Genomic DNA, 6,707 nt, shown 5'->3' with positions numbered 1-6,707 from the left:
TCTACAATCATCTCAAAGCTTCCCTTAGTGGTGGAGATAGGTTGAGTGAGTTCCAATTGAAGCCATGAAATCTCTCACTTGCCTCTCTCTCCTCATGCTTTAAACACTTAAGGTAGCTAGTGGGTGGGTTATGAGGTGGTGGTGGTGCATAAGTGGACTATGCATCGATAATACAACATCTCTAACTTATACCTATAGTTGAGGTGGTGATTCGGCATGGTGGTTGCCGCATCGACATGCTATAGACTAATGATATGTCTCCCATGTCACTCCGTGCCTATTGTAGTGTCCACGCGCTTCACACTTGAGAGCTTCTCCACCACCTACTCCATGCACTCTAGTGACGCTCGCCATTGGGAATGATTCAAATGCTAATGCCATGCTGGCAAGATTGAAATATACCAATGTCATGTGGGAGAATCTAATTAGTGACACATCATCAAGGTAAAGTTCTTCAAGTCAAAAATGGGAATAAACTCAAGGAATCATGTTGTAGAAGATGTTCTTGAAAAATGCGAGTACAAGTACACATACAAGCCATGTGAAGACTAGGTAGTTAAGTGCAATTCTAGAGCAATTCACATGCTAAATGAGATCAGTACTAAAACCTTTAAGATCTCAAGTGAAGGATACAAATCTAGTAAGAAGAGATAGAGTTTCTTGCATACTTTTGAAAAAAAAGAAAAGAATAAATGAACCTCAAGTGTGAAGTGTGGATAGTCTAGGTGTAGAGCAAGTGGGCTCTGTGTGTGTGTGTGTGTTTGTGTTGTTTGGATATGTATGAACTTCAAAAACAAGGCCAAGAACCACAAAAAGTTGAGAGCAAGGGGGTGATGTGGTGGTGTTGTAGGAGGAGCTTCTCTTCTCTATATCTTCATATTATCTTAAGGAAGAGTTTTAGAAAGCTACCGCATGGCAATAATTTGGAGGTTCGAGGAAGTTTGGTAGAATTTGATTTTGGAAACCTCAAAAGAAGTGTGAAGCACGGGTTCCCAACTATTCTAATTATAAGGTGGGTGAGTTCCTGAAGCAGTCGGCCAAGCGTAGACATCTGGCCAAGCGTAGACATCTGGCATTTGATGATTGGTGAGGAGGTTGGGGGACAAGTTGTCACGGGCCATGCTACTGTGGTTGCCATTGGTTGTGTTATTGGGGGGCAAGTTATAAAGGGCCGCTGCACGTTGTGAAGCTCCGATGGCGGGCAACGCCTCCTCATCATCTAGAGGCAGGCGTTCATACGACGCATCGAGAAAACAGGCAGCCAGGATCACCACAGGACCCGCCGCTTGCAGAGCGCCCACAACGCTTCCACCCACAACCTGACCCTGGCCACCGCTTAGGTGTACGGTTAAGCCGCCCCCCCCGGGCAGCAGGGCTGGCGGCGGAAGAAATACGCCGGAAATCGAAAGGATCTCGAAGCGGCCGTGCAAGGTGATTGTGGCATCGGGCGCTGCGCCAGGTTGCCGGAGTGTGACGTTGGCGACTGTTCCGCTGCCCCTAAGGATGCACACGCCGCACTGTCTCCGGCACGCGACGGTGGCTAAACTTTCGATTACATCGCAGCCGTTGGCCACCTCCAGGACATGGGTTCGCAGCGCATTTGTGCTATCTCCTGCTATGAAGGTAGGGGGCTTGGCCTTGTTTTTGGAACCGGGAGGCCGCCCTCTAGGCCTCCGCAGCTCTTCTCCTCCCTCCTCACGTCCTGTCGTGGCTGACAAGCCAGACATTCCCTTCCCAGCTGACAAAAAACAACAAATCAACGGAAAATGAGAGAGAGAGAGAGAGAGAGCTAAGCTAACATATAATTGAGGTGGGTTTCAGTCAGCCACATATAATTGATTGAAACCCATTACGGTTAATATTGCAGAATAAAATATTCTAGAATTGAATAATAATCAACCACGTATAATTGATTGACACCCACGACAGTTAAAATTCAGATCAACAAAACAAGATTGGAAAACTTAAAAAAGCATTCCGATTTTGTATTTAGCATGAAATTTGATGATAAGGAGATCCTAAACTTAGTCTGACTCACCCCAAAAAAAAAACAATTTGTCTTTCAACTTGTGTTAGCCAACTAGGAGGGAATTAAAATCACAGACAACATTTGCTTATAGGGTGTTTTGTAATTAAGGTAGTATAGGACGAAATCACGTTATTGTAATTAATACTAGTACACCTTTTTAAATTTGATGTGGATTGTCAAATCTCCTTCATTAAAATTAGTTATAAGAGTAGTACACCTTTATTAAAATTAGTTATAAGAGTAGTACACCTTGTTTATTAAAAATATAAATATAACTTTATTTATGTTCCCAAAGAAAAAGTTAACATTAGCAGTGCTCATTGAAAACCATTTTTTAAACCATGCAAAATAAGGGCCACTATCTAAAACAACCGCTATTTTGAAAATCCAACTGAAACCAATGAGTGCTAGCTCATCTGGTAGAGCGTTGGTCTCTACTCCCAAGGTCTTGTGTTCAAGTCTTGGGGGCCTCGTTAGGTACCTACCCTTGATGGGTTGATTATAAGCATGTACGATGGGTTCGCCAGCCCTCATCTCGGCGGGGCCGCCTCCCCTAACAGAGGCTGGGTGTTTGTGTTTTTAAATTTCCTGTACCTTCGAAAAAAAAATAAAAAATCCAACTGAGCCTCCAAGAGAGTAATTTTTCAATCGGTGTTAAAGGAAGGAGGTAATTTTGATGTGGTCCTATAAAAACATAGAAAAATTCAACCGGGACTTTTTATACACTTTAATGAAACCTTTATAAGACTTTTATACACCTTAATGAAACCTTTATGAAAGGAGAAATACTAATGTAAAGAAGAAAAAATCAACCGATATTTTGAAAATCCGACCATGCCTCAAAGAGAGTAAATTTTCAACCGACATGAAAGGAAGGAGGTAATTTTCAAATGACTTGTTATACACCTTAATGAAACCTTTATGAAAGGAAAAATACTTTTTAGTCCCTGTTATAAAGGCATATAGTTACGAAACCTTTATAAGACAACACAGGGGACAACATTTATTCTAAACAACCTAACTAAAGACATGCATACTATATAACGACTTAATTTCTAATTAGTCTCTACAAACAAATACTTTACTAAACATGATAATTCTTCTTTTTCACTTTTTAGTTTGAACAAGTGCTAGAATAATGTTCAACTCTATTAATCCTTCAATCTTCACTTTCACTTTTTAGTTTAAACAAGTGCTAGAAGAATGTTCGACTCTATTAATCCTTCCACATGTAAAGTTAATGTAATCTCATCTTACCAATCCATGTGGCTTACAATCAATATAATCTTTTTTTGATACAAACATACTAACATTCTACATAAGATTTATTAATAACATTTACATATACATGTCCCCATCACCATATACTTTGGAACATTACTATTATTATCCTTATTTACCTAAAGAATATAACTAAAATTTCATCCAAGACCATAAAGATATTATTCTCTATAGAACTCAAATCCAACAAGATTAAGAACAATGATTGACAAAGTAATCTTCTCTACATTGCGAAATTTTAACAAAAAACTTTAACTTGAATTATATTAAAAAAATAACACCTTTGTCTACACACTGCATGTAGACAACTTATTTGCCCAAAAGCAAATTCCAAAACATTACAATCATTCCTCCCTTGTCTTCCATCATGTTTATGTCTCTACTTGAAACTCATAAACACTTGAGAATAGATTCAAGAAAGCTTATTGATGTTGTCCCTAATTACATGCAGATTCCTTTATTATGATTTACACACCTCCTTAGAAGCCCCCAACAATGGAGTAATAAGCCAACAATAACCAATCACTTGATTTGCATGCATCATCATGAACTGAGTGTACGTATGATTGTTTGTGACATTGAAATTTCAATTGAGAAACCTAGAGACAACTGGTTGTGGACATATGCACCATAGAGTGAGAGTTGGCTATGGGCATCTACCACATGGACATAAAGACAAGGCTATTTTTAACATTTATAATTTCAATTGAGAAACCCTAGAGGAACTGGTTGTGAGCACATGCACTATAGAGAGATGGGCATCTATAACATGGGCATAAAGATAAGGCTAGCGCAACATGGGCAATGTGCATTGAAGCAAGGTGTGGCCGAACATGTGTGTTTGGATAATAAGAGAAAGTGGAGGTGATATAAAGATTCATAGAAAATAGCCTCAGCTTTAAGTGTCACCTTTGTTTTGCTGTCAAAAGATATGACCTACACACAACACCATGTCTTTACATAATTGCATATAAATCATTTAAACTAAATCGTCATGATAATGTATAAAATAAACTAGCCAAAAATTAACCATGCTACCTTGCAAGGTTTGTATTATAGCAACATCCATAGCTTACACATACAATAGTGCCCATGACAAGTCTGATGAAGCTGCACCAATGCATAGGCTTTACTTGTCTCAAGTACCTTCACATTAATTTATCTAACATGAAGCAGCATTGTAATTCCAGTATACATGTTGAGTTCAGTATGCATGCTGCATTCAATATGCATATTGAATTTAGAATTTAATTAATTAATCAGAATTATCCTATTTCCAAAAACTAATAATGAAAATTTACCATTGATATATTACATGGTTGAATAAACAAATAAAAATCTAACATACTTATGCTCTGTGGTACTAGAAATCTATCTCTATTCACATGTATAAGATCTTTAATAGAGACTACCTTGAGTATATAATAAATAAACTCTACAAAATCAAACATTATTAGATTTTAAGAAAACACATTGATTCTTTGTACTTTGTATATAGAAGCACATTGCATATGGACTTTAAGGTGGAATTGTACATTAAATATATGTAGGAGCTCGGGTTTTTCCCTTGTGCTCCCAAGGGTTTTTTTACTCGCAGCTGGAGACCTTTATTTGAGTGGGGGTGTTGGAGCTATATATAGCTAGCCCTAACTCACTCTAGGTCTTGCCTGTATATATGTGACTTGTGACTAATATGATTCATTCTTGTGGAGCGTATGTGGTGTCTCTTGTCTCGTCTCTCTCCCTCTCAATACTCCTCTTCTTTGGCTAGGTCAAGGCAACCTTCTCCAAACTCCCTTAGCGGCGTACAAGCTTCAAAAAAGGATAAGAGGTAAGCCCTTAACTGAACTCTTTGTACTTTTTTGCACCTTTGGGTGCTATGGATTATTTTTGTTAAGTTTTTGTTTCCTATGCATAATGGTTAAGCTTAATGCATTATGTATAGTGCATTAAGCTTATTGCATTAATGCTTAATCTCGTATGCATTATATATTAAGATTAATGCATTATGTATTATGCATATGCATAATGCATTAAGCTTATGCATAATGCATTAAGCTTATGCATAATGCATTAAGAAAATGCTTAATGCATTGTGCTTATTCACTTAATACATTAATGCTTATTCACTTAATGCTTAATCCATAATACATTAATGCATTAAGCTTATGCTTAATGCATTAACCCTATGCATTAATGCTTAATGCAATATGCATTATGCAAAATACATTAAGCATAGGCTTAATGCATTGTGCATAATGCATTAATTCATTATGCATAGGGCATTAGCATAGGCTTGATGCATTAATGCATTATGGATAATGCATTAAGCCTATGCATTAATGCTTCATGCATAAGCATAATATAGTATGCATTAAGCATACGCTTACTGCATTGCGCTTAATAACTTAATGCTTAATGTTTCAAGCTTGTTGCATTAGGCATTAAGCATATGCATAATGCATTAAGCATATGTATAATGCATTAAGCATTAAGCATTAAGCATATCCATAATGCATAATGCATTAAGCATATGCTTAATGTATAATGCATTAAGAGTAATGCATTAATTCTTATAATGTATAATGCATTAAGAGTAATGCATTATGCATTATACATAATGCATTAAGAATTATGCTTAATGCATGATTGCATTTTGCATTGTGTTTCATGCATAATTCATTAAGTGTAGTGCCAAATATGCATTATGTTTATGCGTAGAGTATGCATAGAGCATATGTATGCTCTATGTAATATATGTATGCATATGTAAGCTATGTATGCATTATGCATTATGTTTATGCATAGAACATTCATAGAGCATGCTGTGTGATGTTTTTATACATATAGCTTTTCATGTAATGCATGATTTATGTGAGCTATCTTTTTATGTAATGTTTTTATGCATTAGATGTGTCCATCATGGGGATTATCAGCAGCAATGGACCAAGATCGGATCTATGGAGAGCCTGAACTCTAGGTATAGGGCCGCGTAATTGAGTCACTCGCACTTATCTCCCACCTTTTGTGTGCTAGTAGACACATTACCTATCCCACAATCGCCTACATCCATGCATCCCACAACCTTTCCTATCCTTCTCACTTCTACTTTGCCTACCCTCACACTTCCACTTCCCTTACTCCTTGTCCTTTAGCTCCTCCTAGTGCTCATCGCACTCCTATCGCATCCATGGTGCCATTTTCCTAGCATGGGACACCCTCACGATGCCACTCAGGTGGTGATAGCTCAAAGGCTCCTCAAACGTCGTGCTCAGGGAGGGTGGTATGATTTACTATGCCTTGATGTGAAGAGTGTGGGCCTTATATGGATGACACGGGACGCAAGATTTATTATACCATTCATCATTTAGTCACCCGAACCTATAAGGATACCTTG

At 37.8% G+C, this 6,707-nt stretch overlaps 1 pseudogene; it reads right to left on the bottom strand.

The window, feature by feature from the left end:
* Positions 1-1,001: 1,001 nt before the first annotated feature.
* LOC147610534 (AT-hook motif nuclear-localized protein 22 pseudogene) lies at positions 1,002-1,727 on the bottom strand (annotated as a pseudogene).
* Positions 1,728-6,707: the final 4,980 nt, after the last annotated feature.

Source organism: Cibotium barometz, chromosome 49 (genome assembly GCF_041138505.1).
Source record: "Cibotium barometz isolate CiBa-2024 chromosome 49, ASM4113850v1, whole genome shotgun sequence".
NCBI classification, from domain to species: Eukaryota; Viridiplantae; Streptophyta; class Polypodiopsida; order Cyatheales; family Cibotiaceae; genus Cibotium; species Cibotium barometz.
Note: the sequence above shows the minus strand (reverse complement) of the source record. Positions and strands in the feature narration are given on the sequence as shown.